This window comes from Notolepis coatsorum (genome assembly GCF_963971535.1).
Source record: "Notolepis coatsorum genome assembly, chromosome: 9".
In the NCBI taxonomy this organism is placed as follows: domain Eukaryota; kingdom Metazoa; phylum Chordata; class Actinopteri; order Aulopiformes; family Paralepididae; genus Notolepis; species Notolepis coatsorum.
Genome location: NC_140173.1, coordinates 87280508 through 87304075, shown reverse-complemented (window position 1 = coordinate 87304075; position 23568 = coordinate 87280508). Strand labels below are relative to the sequence as shown.

Genomic DNA, 23568 nt, shown 5'->3' with positions numbered 1-23568 from the left:
GTCTGTGACCTGGAGAGAGAGAGGTCTGTGACCTGGAGAGAGAGGTCTGTGACCTGGAGAGAGAGAGGTCTGTCTCTGTGACCTGGAGAGAGAGGTCTGTGACCTGGAGAGAGAGGTCTGTCTATGTGACCTGGAGAGAGAGGTCTGTCTATGTGACCTGGAGAGAGAGGTCTGTCTATGTGACCTGGAGAGAGAGAGGTCCGTCTCTGTAACCTGGAGAGAGGTCTGTGACCTGGAGAGAGAGGTCTGTCTATGTGACCTGGAGAGAGAGGTCTGTCTATGTGACCTGGAGAGAGAGGTCTGTCTATGTGACCTGGAGAGAGAGGTCTGTCTATGTGACCTGGAGAGAGAGGTCTGTCTCTGTGACCTGGAGAGAGAGAGGTCTGTCTCTGTGACCTGGAGAGAGAGATCTGTGACCTGGAGAGAGAGGTCTGTGACCTGGAGAGAGAGAGGTCTGTGACCTGGAGAGAGAGGTCTGTGACCTGGAGAGAGAGGTCTGTGACCTGGAGAGAGAGAGGTCTGTCTCTGTGACCTGGAGAGAGAGAGAGGTCTGTCTCTGTGACCTGGAGAGAGAGGTCTGTGACCTGGAGAGAGAGAGGTCTGTCTCTTTGACCTGGAGAGAGAGGTCTGTGACCTGGAGAGAGAGGTCTGTGACCTGGAGAGAGAGGTCTGTGACCTGGAGAGAGAGGTCTGTGACCTGGAGAGAGAGAGGTCTGTCTCTGTGACCTGGAGAGAGAGGTCTGTGACCTGGAGAGAGAGGTCTGTGACCTGGAGAGAGAGGTCTGTGACCTGGAGAGAGAGGTCTGTGACCTGGAGAGAGAGAGGTCTGTAACCTGGAGAGAGAGAGGTCTGTGACCTGGAGAGAGAGAGGTCTGTCTCTGTGACCTGGAGAGAGAGAGGTCCGTCTCTGTGACCTGGAGAGAGAGGTCTGTCTCTGTGAACTGGAGAGAGAGAGGTCCGTCTCTGTGACCTGGAGAGAGAGGTTTGTGACCTGGAGAGAGAGGTCTGTCTATGTGACCTGGAGAGAGAGGTCTGTCTATGTGACCTGGAGAGAGAGGTCTGTCTATGTGACCTGGAGAGAGAGGTCTGTGACCTGGAGAGAGAGGTCTGTCTATGTGACCTGGAGAGAGAGGTCTGTCTATGTGACCTGGAGAGAGAGAGGTCTGTCTATGTGACCTGGAGAGAGAGGTCTGTCTATGTGACCTGGAGAGAGAGAGGTCTGTGACCTGGAGAGAGAAGTCTGTCTATGTGACCTGGAGAGATAGAGGTCTGTGACCTGGAGAGAGAGAGGTCTGTCTCTGTGACCTGGAGAGAGAGGTCTGTGACCTGGAGAGAGAGGTCTGTCTATGTGACCTGGAGAGAGAGAGGTCTGTGACCTGGAGAGAGAGGTCTGTCTATGTGACCTGGAGAGAGATAGGTCTGTCTATGTGACCTGGAGAGAGAGGTCTGTCTATGTGACCTGGAGAGAGAGAGGTCTGTGACCTGGAGAGAGAGAGGACCGTCTATGTGACCTGGAGAGAGAGAGGTCTGTGACCTGGAGAGAGAGGTCTGTGACCTGGAGAGAGAGAGGACAGTCTATGTGACCTGGAGAGAGAGGTCTGTCTATGTGACCTGGAGAGAGAGAGAGGTCTGTCTATGTGACCTGGAGAGAGAGAGGTCTGTCTATGTGACCTGGAGAGAGAGAGGTCTGTGACCTGGAGAGAGAGGTCTGTGACCTGGAGAGAGAGAGGACAGTCTATGTGACCTGGAGAGCGAGGTCTGTCTATGTGACCTGGAGAGAGAGAGGTCTGTCTATGTGACCTGGAGAGAGAGAGGTCTGTCTATGTGACCTGGAGAGAGAGAGGTCTGTCTATGTGACCTGGAGAGAGAGAGGTCTGTCTATGTGACCTGGAGAGAGAGAGGTCTGGCTATGCAGGGCTCCAGGGTGCGCCTGTTTTGGTCGCATTTTGCAGTAAAAAATAAAAATCTCTGCCTTTGATTGGCTATAACACGTGCATTATGCAAAGACAAGCCCAGATCTGCCTCCGATTGGCTCTGATCATCGCCATTATTATTCGCTGAATGACGGGATAAACAAAAAATCCATGTGAGCATCAATTTTCCTAATTGAAACGATAAAAAAAGCACAGCGTCTCATCAGTGGCGGCCCGTGGATGCTTCGCCACTAGGGGCGCTATACCAAACATTTTGCAAACATGTACAGTACCACGCAACCGACTCATGGCAAGACGTGAGCGATTCGACTCACGCTCACGGCAATGAATCGGCTCTTATGAACGAGTCGCTCAGCTGTTACTACAACAACACACAACCAGTCAAATAAAGTATAGTCTAATTCACAACTTGAAACACAATATATAAATAGAAAAGTTAGAAACAAAACTCGCTCCGTCTCCAAACACACGCAGATCTCTCCCTCTCTCCTTCTCTCTCTCACACACAGCGCGACGTGGAATCGATTCGTTACACAATCAGACCTATTATATACCAAGAATAACTTCAGTATGAGTACAGGGCTGTACACATATTTTGCATATTGTTAAACGAGCCAAGGCTAGCTATTAAACTATCGATATGAATCGACAATCTGGGACCCTGATGTAAACAAGACAAACGTCTTTCTCTGGTCTGCATCCCCTTAACAATTGTTTGTATTGAGCCGTACTGTATTGTACCCATTCTGCAATCTGTTAATAAAGTTCTCATTCATTCATTCATTCAAACATAGACGATATTGAACAAGCCATAATCCACGTATTTTCAATCCAAAGGCGAGAGAGAGAGAGAGACTCACTGTTTAGTTGACACGTCCAGGGCAGGAGGGCTTGCCTTAATAAAGTACTGTATAATCCACTGTTGATGTATTCCAGACCACTGTCCACTGTGTCCAGACTGCATCCGCCATATAGCTTGTTAGCCAAGTGTTAGCTTGTTAGCAGTTAGCAGCACCACAACACAAGTACTTCATTCCTTTGTCCATTTCCGCTCGAACAGACTGCAAACTACCTGGCGTTCTATCGCCATGCTCTAAGACAAACTCTAACCTTAACCAACTTTGAAAGAGTGCCTAAGCTTAACAGTCTAAAGAACTTGCAGTCACGGCACGCTCTAAGACAAACAGCTGCCTGCATCACCAACCTAGGAATAAGCTAGAATTGGAACATTAGAAATTGGATTCGGCCAATCAGAGATCGTCTGTGAAATTCTGCTACGGAAAAAAATACTGGCGTCGGCCAATCAGAGAGCGTCTCCGCGAAATGCGGCTACAGAAATTCTTGACGCTACTGGCTAGACCGCTTCAAATCGCGCCCGGATTCCAACATAGTCATATTTCAACGCACAACGCGTTATGCACTGATTGGCTGTGACGGATACAGCGATCAAACTGTGACAAGCACTCAGAGCGCTATCGCGTCTAGCCCGGGCAGAGAAATACGAAAAAATAAAAAAAAATAAAAAAAAACGTCACTTCCTGCTCAGGAAAACGAGTGTTTTTTTATTTTAGATAATAACGTTATATTGTGCATTGGAAATACAAACACTTAAAATGAGTAAATATTATTCATTTTAAACATGTTTATATTATTTATAGGGCTATAAAACTAAAAACGAAAAAGTTTTATTTTCTTCTTCTCTGATTTAACAGCAGGTGGGGCGGCGCCCGTGCGCCCCTAGTGGCAGAGCCGCCACTGCGTCTCATACTGGTTTCATAATACAACGTTTCCGAATGGACGTTTGGATTAAACAAAGTGTATGCAGTGATGCTTTCCCAGCGGAACACAAGCTGCTTAACTCTTTCAGTGCCACTCACGAGATTTCTCAGGTTTTTTTATAGGTGGTTGCATGCCACTCACGAGATTTCTCGGAATTATTATTATTATTATTTTTTTGCGATCTGAAAAATGTTTGCATCACCCGAGCCTACCCGAGTATAGCCGAGCTGCGCCGGTGATCACTGTGGAATAAAGCGCCCCCTGTCGTCTCCCAGATGACATAAGTGATTTTGGAATGGACTCAATGAAAATGAATCCGGTACTCCACATTTTCCAGTTCACTGATCCAGCCGGGGTTACCACAGTTCATTCTGGAGCCTCAGATCCCCGATGGAGATCTACTGTGTCGCGTTGGATCCATACACGTATCGATTTTTTCGAATGGTGATCAGGAATTGGAATATACCAGTTGGATACCATCTGATGTCAGGTAAGGACTCTATGTTATCAGTGTTAGGATAATCGGAGTAAGTTTGATGAAGTTATAAGCTGTTTTGTGAAATGTCTTCTTTCGGTTTCACTGTAAAAGTCTGTGAGGAAATCAACGGAGCGATTATCAGTGCGCGGCCGTAATGTGCTTGCGTGCACGTATAATATTGATCATCTAGCGTTTATTTGAAAACGATTCATAAAAAGGCCGACGAATATCAACGTTGTGGAATATTCCACTAAAAGACGATTTTCATAGAATGCTCCAGAATGAGCTGTTTTTTATATCAAAACGGGGGCTTTTCTAACTGCTCTGAAACGGAAACGACGCGATAAAAATACAATCCGTCTTCACAGCACTGACTGGAAAATAGTCTTTGATAATGCGATGGGCAGATTAGACAGCCATAATTTAAAACATAGATTAGGCGATATTAACGTTAACATTGGCGCCGATGGTGGCATTCAAGCGGTAAAACGGAAAACCAGGCGTGGCACTGTAAGAGTTAGCGTTACACAGGTATGTTATACACGTTAATTAAGCTATGTAACGTTAGACCGCAGCCCTTTAGCTTTAGCTAACGTTAAGATAGCAGGAGCCATCGGCCAACAAAGCTGTTTCAACAAATGTATTCACAAAATGGATTATCATTCAAACGTTATTCAAGCCTCCCGTGACCAGTAAGTAGTTACTACTACTCAACCGCAGAAATGTGCGCTATGTGCCTAAACTTTGCTAGTCAAGACTCGACAGTACACTGGATTGAGGCGCGGACGGAAGTGGCCATTTTTCAAAATAAAATACCCGAAAGACTATTAGTATAGAGAGGTGTAGTGGTTACTTCCTGGTCTATAGGGAGGTGTTGTGGTTACTTCCTGGTCTATAGGGAGGTGTGCGTCTATACAAATAGTAGCTCTAGTTCTGCAGACCCCTCTCTGATTGGTTGAGCTCCATTTCTGCAGCCCCTCTGCTGGGAGCTGTCGTGCGGAAATAGGCTGTCTATTGCCATTCTCTAAGACAAACTCTAACCTTAACCAGCTCCTTAACAGCGCCTAAACTTAACCGTTCTAACCTTAACCAACTCCGAAACAATGCCTAACCTTAACCTTAACCATGCCTAACCTTAACCATAGAAAGAATATTGCCATTCTCTAAGACAAACTCTAACCTTAACCAGCTCCTTAACAGCGCCTAAACTTAACCGTTCTAACCTTAACCAACTCCGAAACAATGCCTAACCTTAACCTTAACCATGCCTAACCTTAACCGGCGAAAGAATACACGTTAAAAAAAAAATCATGTTAAAAAAAAAAATTTGATGGGATTCGAACTCGTCAACAACGGACCACAGGACCGCAGGACCGCTGCTCTGCCAGGTGAGCTGAAGCGCTGAATGAAAATCATGGCGGATTCCGCGATAAGCACCTCAAAGCACCTCGATAACCTTACGCGCGAGGGGCTTCGCTCAACCAATCAGAGAGGGGGCTGCAGAAATGGAGCTCAACCAATCAGAGAGGGGGCTGCAGAAATGGAGCTCAACCAATCAGAGAGGGGGCTGCAGAACTAGAGCTACTATTTGTATAGACGCGGGAGGTGTAGTGGTTACTTCCTGGTCTATAGGGAGGTGTAGTGGTTACTTCCTGGTCTATAGGGAGTAGGGCTGGGCGATATGACGATATTATATAAATATCGGGTACAGTTCATTAACGATACACTTTTTTAACGTATCGTGGATATCGTGATGTTTTGCCCAAGAGGATTGTGTCGCGTCAATCTGGTCCACACCCGTTCAAACAACGCCGCCCCCACACACACACACTACTGCATCAAAGTTACTACTTATTATTAACAAAGGCATTCGTTTTGTGGCATTAACGTTATATAGTTACACGTTCAATAACATCAGCGTATTTACCCAAACATAGCAACGTCCGATGACGACATAGATAGCAAGCATTACTGTTCATATCTCAGCCCGTGCTGAGTTGTGTGTGCCCATTCTGCGGTCTGTTAATAAAGTTTTCAATCAGACAGATGTATGGAAAGGCTTTTATTATAACATTCGTTGCAGTAAAATCGTTATGCCTCGTTTAGTCATGCTGCGGTGCGCTGGTATTGTAATCACTCGTCGGCCGCGGGGAGCTGTTGTTGTTGTTGTTGTTGTTGTCGTTGAGCTGAGCTCTCGTCAAAATCAATGGAGGACTTTCAGGAAAGTCAAAAAACGCATAGCGCTTGCCGGTGCTAAGAACAGCAGGGCTGGTGCAAGCGGTGTGACGTAATTGGCAGACTCGACTGTCAATCAAAATTATTCTGTTGCCGGCTGAATGATTGAATGAATGAAAACGTTATTAACGGTTGCAGAATGGGTACAATACAGTACAGCTCAATACAACAACAGTGGACTGGAGGATGCAGACCAGAAAAAGACTTTCGGCTTTTTTACATAAGGGTCCTCCATTTTCAATTCATCAAAACATTTAGAGACATACAAATATACAGTAGTTTCATAAAAATGCTAAAATGCTATTGATTGATTGATTGATTGATTTAAAACTTTATTAACATATTGCAGAATGGGTACAGTACAGCTCAATACATACAATTGTTAAGGGGATGCAGACCAGAGAAAGACTTTCGTCTTGTTTACATCAGGGTCCCCCATTTTCAATTAATCATATTTCATATCTAAATCATATAATATCTCATTGCTAAATATATGCAATATATAATCTAATAATCCAATAATCTAAATCCAATATATAATATAAAAATGCTAAATGCATGGGTATTTTATTTTGTCTTTAATGTTAGCTTGCAAACTCAAATACTGTCTTGGTAAGCCTCATAATGAATTGTTTGGGGGAAAAAAGAAAAACATTGTGATGTGTATCGTGTATCGCCGAAAGGTCCGAAAATATCGTGATATCATATTTAGGCCATATCGCCCAGCCCTAATAGGGAGGTGTAGTGGTTACTTCCTGGTCTATAGGGAGGTGTAGTGGTTACTTCCTGGTCTATTGGGAGGTGTAGTGGTTACATGATTGCTGTTTCCGGCCACTCCACCATCTTGAAAACACAATGTATTTTCCCATTATTGATGAGGAGGCCTAGGGGAAACATGTAGATGGCAAAAAGGAGTGGTCCTAGCACCGATCCCTGTGGTACCCCACATGAGAGGGGGGTGGGGTCAGATTTAAAAGGACCCACAGCCACCGAGAACATTCTCTCCTTTAGATAAGAGGCAAACCAGTTTAGAGCGCTCCCAGAGATGCCCACCCACTCCCTAAGCCTGTCCAAAAGGATGTTGTGGTTGACCGTGTCAAACGCTGCGCTCAGGTCCAACAGGACCAGAACAGAGCATTCACCAGAGTCAGCAGACATCAGGAGATCATTGGATACTCTGAGAAGGGCAGATTCAGTGGAGTGGAGTTTGCGGAAGCCAGATTGGAATTTGTCACAGATGTTATTTTGCGACATGTGGGTGGTGAGCTGGTTGGCTACAACCTTTTCTAACACCTTAGATGCAAAAGGCAGCTTGGAGATGGGTCTGAAATTGTTATGGATGGTGGGGTCTAGGTTGGGCTTTTTAAGGAGTGGCTGTACGACTGCCTCCTTAAAATAGATTGGGACAGAACCAGAGGCTAGGGATGAGTTTATGATAGTGACTAGACTGGGGCCAACAGAGCAGAAAACTTCCTTAAACATGGATGTAGGAAGGATGTCTAGGGGGCTTGAGGAGGTCTTCATGGAGGTGACTAAGATGGTGAGATCATCCAGAGAGACAGGTGAGAAATCGCTCAGGGATGCTTGAGTGGTGGGATGGAGGGGAAGGGGGGATAGTGAAGGAGTGATGTTTGTCATTATGTTTGCAACCTTGGTGACAAAATTGAAGAAAGTGGTTACAGTCCTCATTTGACAGCACTGGTGTAGGGGGTGGGGGGGCTGACAAGTGTGTTAATGGTTTTAAATAATACATTGCTTTATACTGAAACCTAGGGTAAGCCATTTTAAGTTATTAGTAAAATCTTAAAATTGAGACTTCAGGAACCAGCTGACTTGATTAAAGGGGCGTGTTTAAAACTGCCATTTTGTTTAGTTAAGTGACCCATTAAGGGCCAGGTGTTAGACAGCACTAATTAGTGATAGATATTTAAAGGCTTGCTGGCTTAGCGTCAGCGAAGCGAAGAGGGACAAAGAGGAATTTTCCTGGAGTTCTCCGGCGAGGGATCCACCTAGTGCAGGGGTTTACCTGCGGCAACCTGCGGCTCCCTGGCCAAAAAAATATATATATATGGGATAATGTATAGCTACGAGGTCATTGTCGCAAAATAATTGACCGACACAGAGTTTAGAACACCGAGGCGCCGTGCCGAGGTGTTCTCTAAACGCAGTGAAGGTCAATTATTTTGCGACAATGACAGAGTATAGCTATACATTATCCCGCTTATTACATGGCTAACAATATACCTAATTCATTTTACACCATCGACAAGACGAGATCAAATGCAGACGCAGTTGTTCTGTGGCTCCGCTGTGATCGCCGGCAGGTCTGTGGTCTGATTGCACTGATGAGTGCAGCTGTGCATAATGGCTTTCGTGACTACGACCAAAATGCTTGATTGTGATTGGTCAATAGCGCTCTGTTACCCGCATCAGTGGTCATTATTCACCGCTGGCAGAGGCAACCGAGCGCTATTGACCAATCACAATCAAGCATTTTGGCGAATGTTAAAACGCCATGTAATAAATATATATTTTTTTTTTGTTTTTTTTTTTGTTCTCTTATTTTGGAGATCGATACTGTGTGTCATACTGTGACACTGAAATGAAAAAATATTTCATCAACTTAAATATTTAGTCAACAAAATTATTTCATCAACTAAAATATACAGTACGTCACGCCCCGCGCCTCTCCCTGCAGTCTGCAAGTGGCTAATCTTGAGTTTCCGACCCCCGGTAAGCTAACCATGGATACATCCAAAAAAAGGAAAGTCTGAGGAAAATAGAGGGTTTAATTAATTTACTTTTTATTTGATAGATTTTCCACAAATAAGGGAAGGACTCAAATAGAGCTGCATAGTTCAGGGTTTTATTTCAAAGTAGGTCTACAGCTGCCAGTGTTTTTTCTCCTTTTCTGTGTTTTATTTCAAAGTAGGTCTACCAGGGTTCGAAATTAACGGGGGCTTGGGGCATAATGCCCTTGAAAATGGACAAAATGCCCTTGAAAATCAGTTAAGGGGGGCACAAAATGCCCCCGACAGTTTACTAATTATATATTTATCCGGTAATGACGCGTCTGTGTATCGTACGGTTCAGATGACTGGCAAATAAAAAAAAATCATTTGGCGGAGGTGAGCACTGGCTGCTGCAGCACTGCAGCTGAGCCAGGTGCTAGTCAGTTTGTGTACAAATGGCACGCACAATCTAAATCAATCTTCATTACGACTTTAAAACATAGCCATTAACATTACATAGGCATACACACATCTTGCCATAGCGTTAGCAGTTTGTACAACACAATGCACGTTTTAACTATAGAATCAGCCCGCGAGGTAATACAGTCAACGAAATGTTACCGTAGCTACTAGCTAGCAGAGGAGGAAATGGGAGTCTGAGAGGCGGGGTGTTTAAAGACAATGATAGGCGTTTATTCAACATCCAAGAAGGCTAACATACAACTGTTTTACTAACTCCAACCGGGACTATTGCTGCTTTCCCACTGCATGCCATCACCTCCTAACGTTACCGGAGCTACCGGAGCTGATAATAACATTGCCTGAGCTGCAGGTGCGTGACACTAAAATGTCCGTGGGGACCCGGCGCCAACCCATAGATAGTTCCAACGTAATCCACCACAGTTGCACTCAATATTTAAATAATGTTAGTCTAAATAAATGTAGACAGATACATAATAATTTCAAGCAGAACACTAATCTTTCCATTAAGAACTGACAATCAGGGAATTTAAACATGGTGGACATTGTTTTTTTGTGTTTATATTAAAGAAAGGAAAGTCTAGTGCTGGCTGAGCATATTGTTTGTTTGCACTAAGTTAATACTACAAATGTAGCCTATATTTTTCAGTCAGTTCGGTCTTTGTGTGCCAAACATTATTTAAGGCTGTAAACACTTTTAATAAATGAGAAGCATGTTTAGATTTGAGTGTTACATTTTCTTTTATAAAAATTTACGTATATCGAACCGAACTGAAAACCGTGACCCCAAAACCGTGATACGAACCGAACCGTCCATTTTGTGATCCGTCCCACCCCTACCGTTTATCATAAAAATTCAGTGCCCCCGAAATACAAAAAAAAGCCCCCGAAAATCAATTAAGGGGGGCAAAAAAAAGCCCTTGAAAAAAAATGTTAATTTCTAACCCTGAGGTCTACACATGGTAGTCTTTTTTCAAAGACTACTTTTTATTTTATTAATGTTCCACAAATAAGGGAAGGACTCAAATATTAGCGCTGTACCGAATGCTACGAAGCTTCGATCATAATGTTGACATTCGAATTCTAAATCAACATTCAAATTTTTTATTTATAATAAAAAAATAAAAATAAATAAAGAAATTACCTTTTTTTGTGTCTATTCAATCTGTTTAAACCAATGGGGGTTTTCTTCACAGTTGCAGTTAAAGAATAGGCTACACTAATATTATAATATTATACTATAAGACGTCACCATCACTTTCATACAAACTGTGCCCTTATTGGATTATTTATGTTGACGAAACTGATGAGTTATATTCATCATCATCATCATTTATTTATTCGTACATGGAATTACCACAGTCCAACAGTACATATTCATATAATTCACCAAATCCCATGGCCGAAAGGAACAGGGGGGGAAAAAATCGTATATATACCTGCCCCTACACACCGATAGACTTATTGTGTAAAACCAAACAGAATATACCCATTTTGCAAAAATGGAAACATCAACACAACCAAATTAAATCAACATAAATAAACCCATTTTGTGTATCCATCAGTCAAACTACATATTTACATTTACATTTACATTTAGTCATTTAGCTGACGCTTTTATCCAAAGCGACTTACAAGTTCTGTACGACAAGCCATCAGGAAGGGCACAACTCTATCAGCTGAGCAACAATGTTCATCAAAGTGTTGAGTGCTACAGTGTAGGTTAGTTTATTAGGACAAGTGCATGACAGTACGGTTAGTTAGGGTTAGATTTTTCTTTTTTTTTTTTTTTTTTTTTTTTAATTCAGATAATGGTTGAAGAAGTGCGTCTTTAGTCGACGGCGAAAGATTGGACGTGATTCGGCTGTCCTAACTGGGGTGGGTAGTTCATTCCACCATTGTGGGGCAAGGACTGAGAATAGGCGACTTCTCTTTGATGACCCTCCCGGAGCTTGGATAGGAGTAGGTCTGAGGCGGCCAGAAGATGCAGAGCGTAGGGGTCTTGAGGGTGTGTAGTTAGAGACCATTGACCGGAGGTAGGCGGGAGCGGTTCCCTTTGCCGCACGGTATGCTAGGTCGAGGGCCTTGAAGCGGATTCGTGCAGCAATGGGGAGCCAGTGCAGGTCCCTAAGAAGTGGGGTGACATGGGCCGACTTCGGTAGGTTTGAGATCAGGCGGGCCGCTGCGTTCTGAATGAGTTGAAGAGGCTTAGTGGCAGTGGCCGGGAGGCCAGCGAGCAGTGCATTGCAGTAGTCGAGGCGGGAGATGACTGTTGATTGGACGAGGAGTTGGGTGGCTTCTTTTGTCAGGAAGGGGCGTATCCTTCTGACGTTGCTCAGGAGGAATCGGCAGGTTCTGGTCGTCGCTGCGATGTGAGCAGAGAAGTTCAACTGGTCGTCGAGGACAACACCAAGGTTCTTGGCGGTCGGGGACGCAGTCACAGCTGCATTCTCGACTGTGATTGAAAGGTCGGTTAGGGGGGAGGATTTGGCCGGCAGGTGGAGCAATTCTGTTTTGCTTAGGTTCAGTTTGAGGTGGTTGGACGTCATCCAGGCTGAGATGTCGGACAGACAGGCCGAGATCCGCACAGAGACGTGGATATCTGAGGGAGGGAAGGAGAGGAAGAGTTGAGTATCGTCGGCATAACAATGGTAGGAGAAGCCATGAGACGTGATAATGTTACCCAGTGATTTAGTGTAGAGGGAGAAGAGAAGGGGTCCTAAAACCGAGCCCTGGGGGACACCCGTCCGCAGGGGGCGGGTGGCCGACAGGGTCCCTCTCCATGACACTTGGTAGGAGCGGTCATTGAGGTATGATGACATTGATATTTAGGTTAATTCATTTACACACACACACATGTAGCTATACATTTATATAATGTATTATACTTCTATATACTATATTCATTAAAGAAAGTTGATTTAATCAAATAAAAATACTAATTTAATCAGATTAATCACTTTATTCAAATGGAGGATTTAGTTTATAATTATTATTTTTTTATAGACATTCGAAGCTTTGTTCGAATACTTCAATCGAAGCTTCAAATGTTAAAAAATGACATTCGGTACAGCCCTATCAAATATACCTGAATAGTTCAGGGTTTTATTTCAAAGTCGGTCTACAGACACCAGTGTTTTGTCTCCTCTTCTGTGTTTTATTTAAAAATAGGTCTACACAGCCAGTATTTGTTCTCTTCATAAGAGTTTGAGGTTTTCCTTTGTTATAACAGGTAAAAACAGGAATAAAAAGTCAAAAATTAATTTTTGTTGCTTTATAATCCCATTAATGCAACAAACTGTGTGCTATAAGTATATAAAGTAGTGCTGTCAGGGTCAGGCGATTAAAAAAAATGTATCTAATTAATTACAGGATTTGTAATTAATGAATCTAATTAATCGCATTTTAATCGCATAACCATTTTAGGCCTGATATTCTATAATCATATTTCAAATGGCATGTGTCCGGATGGCAGAATTCAGTACTGTATCTACAAAACCTTCTGTTTAATCATCTTCCATTCATTTATTTGCTTACATTTTTCAGGTCTGGTCAATTTTAGCATGGTGTTATTCACAGTTAAATAAAAAAATGTAATTGATATTCTCATTTGGTTCATTACATTTTACTCAAGCATAGTAACAGACTATTTCTGACACTGGTAATACATTCCCTGAGATCCATAGATGTCCCTAGAATCAGATACCAAGAACATGCAAATGGACATATAAAAAAAAGTCTGTAAATGTGTATTCTACGTTCTTATGGAATGAATGAGATTGAAAAATATTTCAATAAAAAAATTAAAATAAACCTTTTTTTCTAATTAATTTTGAGTTAATTTTCATAACGCGATAATTTGCTGTGTAATTAATTAATCTAATTAACGCAATAAACTGACAGCCCTAATATAAAGTATAATAAATCGCAAATTACTTTGGGTATGCAATTGTCAGGCATTTTATGCAAAATGTGGGGTATGCTTGGGGATATATAAAACGTTATACACCGTTATCTTCATTTTAAGGGTAATTAGGTTGTGCGGCTCCCTGAGCATTTTATTTTGTGGGACGGGGGAAAAGTGGCTCTTTTGATAGTAAAGGTTGCTGACCCCTGTCCTAGATCTATCTGCAGCCGTCAACACAGTCAACCATCCGATCCTCCTCGCGGCCCTCGCAGGAATGGGAGTGGCTGGCTCTGCGCTGACATGGCTGACATCATACCTCAATGATCGCTCCTACCAAGTGTCATGGAGAGGGACCCTGTCGACCACCCGCCCCCTGCGGACGGGTGTCCCCCAACGCTCGGTTCTAGGACCCCTTATCTTCTCCCTCTACACTAAATCACTGGGTAACATTATCACGTCTCATGGCTTCTCGTATCATTGTTATGCCGACGATACTCAACTCTTCCTCTCCTTCCCTCCCTCAGATATCCACGTCTCAGAGCGGATCTCGGCCTGTCTGTCCGACATCTCCGCCTGGATGACGACCAACCACCTCAAACTGAACCTAAGCTAAACAGAATTGCTCCACCTGCCGGCCAAATCCTCCACCCTGACCGACCTTTCCATCACAGTCGAGAATGCAGCTGTGACCGCGTCCCCGACCGCCAAGAACCTTGGTGTTGTCCTCGACGACCAGTTGAACTTCTCTGCTCACATAGCAGCGACAACCAGAACCTGCAGATTCCTCCTGAGCAACGTCCGAAGGATCCGCCCCTTCCTGACAAAAGAAGCCACCCAACTCCTCGTCCAATCAACAGTCATCTCCCGCCTCGACTACTGCAACGCACTGCTCGCTGGCCTCCCGGCCACTGCCACCAAGCCTCTTCAACTCATTCAGAACGCAGCGGCCCACCTGATCTCAAACATACCGAAGTCGGCCCATGTCACCCCACTTCTTAGGGACCTGCACTGGCTCCCCATTGCTGCACGAATCCGTTTCAAGGCCCTCGACCAAGCATACCGTGCTGCAAAGGGAACCGCTCCCGCCTACCTCCGGTCAATGGTCTCTAACTACACACCCTCGAGACCCCTACGCTCTGCATCTTCTGGCCGCCTCAGACCTACTCCTATAAGCTCCGGGAGGGTCATCAAAGAGAAGTCGCCTATTCTCAGTCCTTGCCCCACAATGGTGGAATGAACTACCCACCCCAGTTAGGACAGCCGAATCCTGTCCAATCTTTCGCCGTCAACTAAAGACGCACTTATTCAACCATTATCTGAATAATTTATTTTTTATTTTTATAAAAAAAAAATATAATATCTAACCCTAACTAACCTTACTGTCCTGCACTTGTCCTAATAAACTAACCTACACTGTAAGCACTCAACACTTTGATGGACATTGTTACTCAGCTGATAGAGTTGTGCCCTTCCTGATGACTTGTCGTACAGAACTTGTAAGTCGCTGTGGATAAAAGCGTTGAGCTAAATGACTAAATGTAAAAATGTAAATGTAAGGCTATGCGGTACTGAAACAAACGCATTTGCCAGATCTAAAAATACCACCTGCTAATCTATTTTCTCCCTCTTGGCTGAATCTGGTACCATATCATACGTGTGTGCGTTCTGCAGTATGGCATATATTAAACAATTCCTTTCTAGGTGGTTTGCTAGCCTCTGTGCCACTATACTAAAGAAGATCTTACCTTCTACATTCAAGAGGGATATGGTTAGAAACTGGCAGTGAGGACTCTTTCTCCTTGGGAATTAGGATTCCTCCTGCTCTACACCAAGCTCTTGGTATAGGAATCTGAGTACATCAGGCACACGTTTATAAACCTGGAAGGAGACTACAGCTTGCCCTCCCTTTCCTTGGCTGAACATTCCTTTAAAAGGAACACAACAACATTTTGGGAAATTAGCTTATCATCTTATCCAGAGAGAGACAAGTACTGCTAACCGATTTCTTAGCTCTTCCTGCAAAACATTAACTCCCTCTTTCTCATCTACTGACGCCTCTCTCCACTGCTTTCTTAGCCATCTCCTCTTTCTCATCTACTGACGCCTCTCTCCACTGCTTTCTTAGCCATCTCCTCTCGCATCTACTGAAGCCTCTCTCCACTGCTTTCTTAGCTGTCTCCTCTCCTTTCCCAATTTCTCCATTTCTTTCTGCCTTGCTGGACCTAACTGACTGCCATCTCCCCACCCTCTTTCTCTCAATGATTCCAAATCTTTCAGCACCATATTCATAAATAATGTCTCCCATCTTCTCCAATTTATTTACCACTGTTCCTTTAAGTCCATCTAACACCATTTTCAAATCCCTGTTAACTGTCTCCCATTCTTTCCTTTCATTTGCCCTAGATCAGGGGTGGCCAACCCGTGGCTCGTTGCCCGTCAATGTGCGGCTCTTCCATCCATACAAATATAATAATAACTTTTTTTTATGTCACTCATTCCATAAGGACGTAGAATAAACATTTAAAAAAATAAATGTAAAAGGTCCATTTGCATGTTCTTGGTATCTGAATCTAGGGACATATATGGATCAGTGTCAGAAATAGTATGTCTGTTACTAGGTTACGAGTAAATTGTAATGAACCAAAGGAGAATATCAATTTTATTTAAAAAATATATATATATATCTTTGACTGTGAATAACACCATGCTAAAATTTACCAGACCTGAAAAATCTAAGCAAATGAATAAAGGGAAGATGATTAAACAGAAGGTTTTGTAGATACAGTACTGAATTCTGCCATCTTTTTTATAATGTAAATTTCTCCACCATTTTTCATCGTATTGCAACCAGTGTTAATTTTGGCAGCTATTTTAATTTTAGTTTTAGTCTTAGTCATGTGTCAAATGCTCCTTTTTCGTTTATCATATTTAGTCATCTTCATTTATTTTTAGTTTAGTCAGTTTTAGTCAACTACAGGTCTGAGCATTTTAGTCTTAGTCAGTTTTAGTCTCGATTTTGTCTTTTTTGTTTTAGTCTAGATTTAGTCGCAGAAAACTGATGACATTTTTGTCTAGTTAAAAAGGCATTTTATTCTCTTGTAATGCAATTCTATGTACCACTATCTATCTATCTAGGTCGTCCTCGGACGGGCCCTCCATCGGTGCTTCCAGTCATCCCGATCCTCCATGCATCTGGCTAGCTCGCCGGTGCTTTCTGTTCCCACATCTCTCCTGAGTACGTCCACGTAGGTTAGTGTGGGACGTCCTCGTGATCGATGCCCGTGTGTTGGTTCCCACAGCACAAGTTTGCTGGTTGGCATCTCATGGTGTCTCTGGCAGTGACCTGCCAGCATCATTCTCCTGACTGCCACTTTATCGCTCACCTTTAGCACCCCCCCATACAAGTTTGCATTAGTGACATGCTCATCCCTGTTGATGTTGAGCACCACACGCATCATTCTGGTGTAGCACCCATCCAAGGACTTCTGCAGGGTGGGCTTCAAGGTCCAGCATTCACTGCCATACAAAAGGACAGACTCAACTGTTGCATGAAAGAAGTTGAGCTTGATTTGACGGGGGAGGTTGGATTTCCACACACTTCATGCCGTTCAGAGCCCTCCACGCAAGTGCCTTCCTCACTTTAAGGTCTTGCTCGGACGAGTTGACCCACGAGCCCAGGTACTTGAAATCACTGACTTCCTTTAGAGCAGAGCCTCCTGTTGTCCTTAGAGGTGGATGATCCGGGAGGATGTTATACATTATGACCTCGGTTTTCTTGGCATTTAGCCTAAGGCCAACCTTGGCGCACTCCGTCTCCACTCTACAGTCAGTCAAATTCACATTAATTCCTATTGGGATCATAGATTCATGTAGACGCCCCTCTCCCCACTCCCCGCATAACGTAATGAGTTAAAGATGTAAACAGTTAAAGACCCTCACCAGTCTTAAAATAACAAAAACAGTCAAGTGAACCGAACGTTTCCACAGCCCATGTGAAGCAGACATGACCCCTGGTTGTACAAAAATAATATATATACATATAGAGCAGGGGTCAGCAACCTTTTTGACATGGAGTGCCTGTTTGAAATATAGTTGTAAATATAGTGTGCCTCAACAATATTCCATGCATCGTAATTTCTTTTTTTTTCATAATCAGGTCTTTTTTATTACATCATTATTGTTATTGTTATTATTAACAATATTATTATGATGGCTGTATCAACCATAAATCTGAGTTGGGGGGGGGGGATACAATGCAGACAAACAGCTGCATACAGTGCGACCATTTCACTCACATTTGCCCATTCATTTTTGGACACATCACACACCATCGGTGTGTGTACTGTACGTGTGCTGTCATAGCTCCACCTACAGGCCTAATGGAGAACACCAGGAGAACACCAGGATGTGAATGGGGGGTGAATGTGAGGTATATCATGTAAATAAGTTGATTGATCGCAAGACTACACTGTAAAGAAATTTATAATAATAAGTTACCAGAACTTAAAAATATTGAGTTCAGTTACTGTGCATTAAGGTTTTCAGTTTTCAATCCATAATAAGAAAAATAAGGTACACAACCACATTATTTCAACCTAATAAAACTATGTTTATTGTCATCGTTTTAAAGAACACAAGTTGACTTGGTAATACTCACATTTTGAGTAAAAAAAATGGCTTTTAACATGTGCAATGTTCAATGAAATAGAAAAATAAATAATAACATTTGTTGATTAATCCCACTGGTCACAATGGTGACCGTAATGTTTTTGTTATAAGGCTCTGCAAATGTTACTGAATGATGTAGCAATGTATTTCCAGCTAAATTGAAATAATAAACAAATAAAGGGTCTCAATTAAATATGTGGTAGTAAAAAGAACCTGTGGGAGGATTTCAACAAGATAAATGCGATACTATACTATACTACTCGTATACTACATCTATTTAAATGGTGATTTCATTGGATGTTTACTGTTAATGCTTGTATGTCTAATTTTATGTTATGTTTAAAAATATATATATATATATATATATATATAAAATACAAAAAAACAAGATAAATGCGACAACAGTGCAAAATATTTCATAATAAATATTAAAAAAAAGAAAAAAAAAAAAAAATGCTGCCCCCTGTGCCTATGAAAATGCCCCCACGCGTGCCTAGGGTTGCCTACCCCTGATATAGAGCATAGAAGTGCTCCACATATATACACCATAAGATATAATCAAACCAATAGTTTTAGTCTTAGTCATGTGTCAAATGCTCCTTTTTCGTTCATCATATTTAGTCATCTTCATTTATTTTTAATTTTAGTCTTAGTCAGTTTTAGTCAACTACAGGTCTGAGCATTTTAGTCTTAGTCAGTTTTAGTCTCGATTTTGTCTTTTTTGTTTTAGTCTAGATTTAGTCAGGGGAAGAAGCTTAGTTGACGACCATATTTAGTCATTATTTTCATTGACAAAATTAACAACACCGTTTTTTTGCAAGACGTTCACAGAAAGGTAGAGAAACTAACTGCGTTCTGTTTTATGGCAATAACGTCAGGTTTGTGGGAGATAATCCCAAAAAATAAGAGAAATAAAAAAGTAAGTCCAGAAGTCGGATGATTGACAGGGGCTGGTGTGAGCTGGGTAGGGTAGTTTTTCTAAATTCGAAAGCCCAGAGTCTCTTCCTTCAAAAGACTACACTCACTTTTGGCTGTGCCACTTCCTCCTGTCAATATGCACCGGTTTTCCGACTCAATGCCCTGAGATTTCTATAATCTTATATTTCACCAATAACAGTTAAAATAATTGGTAAACAAACGTAATGCTGAAAATATACACTTTTACTGTATATCTCGGGCTTAAGAGGCCCAAATTAAAAAGACATTAGCAACTTCAGAGGCCAGAGGGTGGGACATATAAACACATTTACTATCAAATAGCATTGTGAGGCTGAACAACAGTACCAATTGACTATAGATGTGCTTAAAAAACTTTAAATAAACATTATTTTTTTAAATGGCTAAACGTGATTTTGTAATTTTGCAACCGTGGGTCTCACAGGGTACTTTTAACCCTGTGAGGCACAAATAAAAAAGACATTAGCAACTTCAGAGGCCAGAGGGTGAGACCTATAAACACATGAAGGGTGCCGTGAATGAAAAAAAAGGTTGAGAAACGCTGGTATATGGTGTGGCTCTTTGTGGTACCACAGTAATTTTTGTGGCTCTTAGTCTCCGACTGGTTGGCCACCCCTGCCCTAGATCATTTAACTCTAGCCTTTTGCCCACAGCTCTTCTCTGACCAGCATGCTGGCCTCAGTACCATCTACATCCCCTCCTATAATGGGGTGTTAACCCATGCCAGCCCCCGATGGGGTCTATTCCCTCAGCCGTCTTTCCAAGCAGTCACATGAAAAGTAAGCGTCAAGCCCTGTGATGTTCTCAAATCAATAAGTTTCAAGTTTCAAGTTTCTTTAATAGTTGTCATACAGAAGTACAGAATACTTTTGTACAAAATGCTTCTTACTGTTGCGCTCCAGAGACTGTGCATGACAAGATAAGTATGAAATAAAAACATAGTAAAAATTAGAAGAAAAAAAAGAGGTCACAGTGTTCAGTTTAGACATATGTACAATGCTCGTAGACGTAGTTACCATACAATATACAATACTGTGCAGTGTACTAATATACAATACTATATAGTGCAAGGCATAAATGGACGAGGTGCAGTTTAGGTACAATTCACAGTAGGTGTACGAGTTGTAGTGCAAATCCTTTATCAATAAATATAAAGTGTAAGTGTGTTTGTGTGATCTAAAGTGTGGAGAGTGGGTGCTGCAGTGTGTTGTTTGTTTGAGTGAGTGTGTGTGTGCGTGTGGGTGTGTGTGCTGTGTGCATTTGATGGTTGTTGCATAGTGATTATTGTTCGTTTAGCGATTATTGTTCGTTTAGCAGCCTGATGGCCTGGGGATAGAAGCTCCTTCTGAGTCTTTCTGTGCTCGCCATAAGACTCCGGTATCGCTTGCCTGACGGCAGCAGTTCAAAGAGGCAGTTGTTCGGGTGGCTCGAGTCCTTAATAATTCTCTTAGCCTTCCCCTTGCACCGCTTGTTGTAAATGTTCTGGAGGGTGGGAAGCCCCCCTCTAATTGTGCGTTCGGCTGAACGTGTCACTCTTTGTAGTCTGCTACGGTCTTGTGCAGTGCTATTCCCAAACCAGGAGGTGATGTTGCCGGTCAGGATGCTCTCTATTGTACATGAGTAGAAGTTCCTAAGGATCTTCTGACTGACTTGGAACTTCCTTAGGCGCCTGAGGAAGTAGAGGCGTTGTCGTGCCTTCTTCACAACACTGTCAATGTGTGTGGTCCATGTCAAGTCCTCGGATATGTGGGCTCCGAGGTACTTGAAACTGTTCACTCTCTCAACTGGTGCCCCGTCGATGCTGAGGGGGCTGTAGTCCTTGACCCCCGACCTCCTGAAGTCCACAATCATCTCTTTTGTTTTGCTGACGTTCAGGGAGAGGCAGTTCTCCTGACACCACTGTGACAGGTTCTCTACCTCTTCCAGGTAGGCCCTTTCGTCGTTGGCAGAGATCAGGCCCACCACTACTGTGTCATCAGCAAATTTGATGATGGTGTTGTTGTTCCGCTGTGCTACGCAGTCATGTGTGTACAGGGAGTAGAGGAGGGGGCTCAGAACACAGCCCTGGGGGGCCCCTATGTTGAGCGTGATGGATGAGGAGGTGCAGTTGCCGGCTCTTACCACCTGGGGTCTGCCCGTCAGGAAGTCCAGGACCCACTGGCACAGGTCATAGTTCAAGCCCAGGTCCCTGAGCTTGGCTATGAGTTTGGAGGGGACTATGGTATTGAATGCTGAGCTGTAGTCGATGAACAGCATTCTCACATAGTTCCCCTTCCTCTTGTCCAGATGTGATGCTGCTGTGTGCAGCACATGGGCTATGGCGTCCTCCGTGGACCTGTTGGGGCGATATGCAAATTGCAGAGGGTCCAGGTTGATTGGGAGGGAGGAACAGATGTAGCCCTTCACTAGCTTCTCAAAGCACTTCATGGCTATGGAGGTGAGGGCTACAGGGCGGTAGTCGTTGAGGCAAGCGGGCGTAGATTTTTTGGGTACAGGGATGATGGTGGACTTCTTCAGACAGGTGGGGATGACGGCCTGTTCCAAGGACAGGTTGAAGATGTCAGTGAATACCGGGGCCAGTTGGTCGGCACAGACTTTTAGGACGCGGCCGGGGATGCCGTCCGGTCCTGCTGCCTTCCTGATATCCACTTTTTTAAAGATCCGTCTCACCTCATGCTCTGTTACCCTGAACACTGAGTCTCCATCAGCAGACCCCCCCCCCCCCATTGCCGTGGTTTGTAGGCTGGTGTTGTTATTCACAGCCTCAAACCTCGCATAGAAGGAGTTGAGATAATTTGCTAAGGAGATGTCACTGTTCAGTTTGAGGGGGGTTCCTTTGTAGTCTGTCATTGTTCTGAGGCCCTGCCACATGCCTCTAGAGTCAGCCTGTTCAAACTGAAGTTCAACTTTATCCTTGTAACGCCGTTTTGCCTCTATTACTGCTCTCCTGACGTTGTATCTTGCCATCTTGTGTTCTTCCATGTTGCCTGTCACCAGCCCGGTGTTGTATGCTGATGTGCGCACTTTCAGAGCCTCACGGACGGATTTGTCTACCCAGGGCTTTTGGTTTGGGTAGATATTAATTTTGGTGGTGGGGATTATTACTTCTACCTGAGTACAGACATAGTCAATCACCGTTTCGGTGTATTCGTTAATATTGGCTGTGTTATCACGGAGTACACTCCATTCTGTGCTTCCCAGCACTGCTTGGAGTGACTCTACTGACGTCACGGTCCAACGCTTAACCTCTCGCGAGACCACCGGCGTTCGCTTGAGACACTGTTTGTACTTAGGCAAAAGAAAAATTGCTGCGTGATCGCTTTTACCGAATGGACTAAGAGCCTGTGACTTGTACCCATTCTTAAATTGCGAGTATACATGGTCTAATATGTTCTCGCCTCTGGTGGGACAGGTCACATGCTGATAGAAATTCGGCAGCACCTTTTTAAGACGCGCGCTGTTGAAATCCCCCAAGACCAAAATGGCCGCGTCAACGTTAGCTGCCTGGAGTTTGTTTACCTCGTCGTGAAGTTTTGAAAGTGCGACCTCAGTGTTCGCGTGTGGTGGAATGTACACTCCGATGAGGATGATGGACGTTAACTCTCTTGGGAGGAAGAAGGGTCGACATTTTATCGTGATAAACTCCAGGTCTGGGGAGCAGTGGTTAGACATTTCTTTTGTGTTGCCTAAATCGCACCACTCCTTGTTTATCATGAAGGCAATGCCGCCTCCTTTCTTCTTTAGTGACTCTATAAGTAATCTCTATAAGTAAAAGTAATATAAGTAATCGTGTTTAATAATTATGATTTCAATATCAATCAGAATAATCGTGATTATGAATTGTCATAATCGAGCAGCCCTAGACTGTACTGTGGACATTTGTTTCAGTCACTTTTACAAGTGTTGCTACTAATGATAAGTAACAGTTGCCATGCAGGTGCACTATACTTCTGTAGTATGTTTAGTTAGTATGAACTAGCAAGCATTGTTGTGTGTACATATGTTGTACGAATGTCGTCTGGTAAAGACAGATAGATGTGTATTGCCATCCAGTTATACCACTCTGCGCAAATGTTTGTAAATTAGTGTGAAAGATGAAAGCTTGTCAGTTCGTCTTTGAAGCAAGCCATCAAAGAGTCTATGTTGCTAGGCATCCATGGCACGTGACAACGCTTCTGCTTTTCAAAATATACCGCGAGTGCTTTGGACTGATATTTTGAAGAGCAGGAGTCAAAATAATCAACATACCTGTGTTGTATACACAAGGACCCTACAGCCTTAATCAATAGGTGACAGAATACAAATTATCATATGCATTTGCAAGAATTTGCATAGGTACATTCTTAACCTCACATCTAGAAACTTAAAAATATTGCATCTACATTGCACAGAGTCTTC

The 23568-nt window shown here is 43.3% G+C and overlaps 1 protein-coding gene across 3 annotated transcripts in view; it reads right to left on the bottom strand.

Annotated features, from left to right (window-relative positions):
- The window catches only part of LOC311234008 (uncharacterized protein), a 93506-nt gene that overhangs the window by 55823 nt on the left and 14115 nt on the right, over positions 1-23568 (bottom strand). The gene's annotated exons all lie outside the window — the stretch shown is intronic.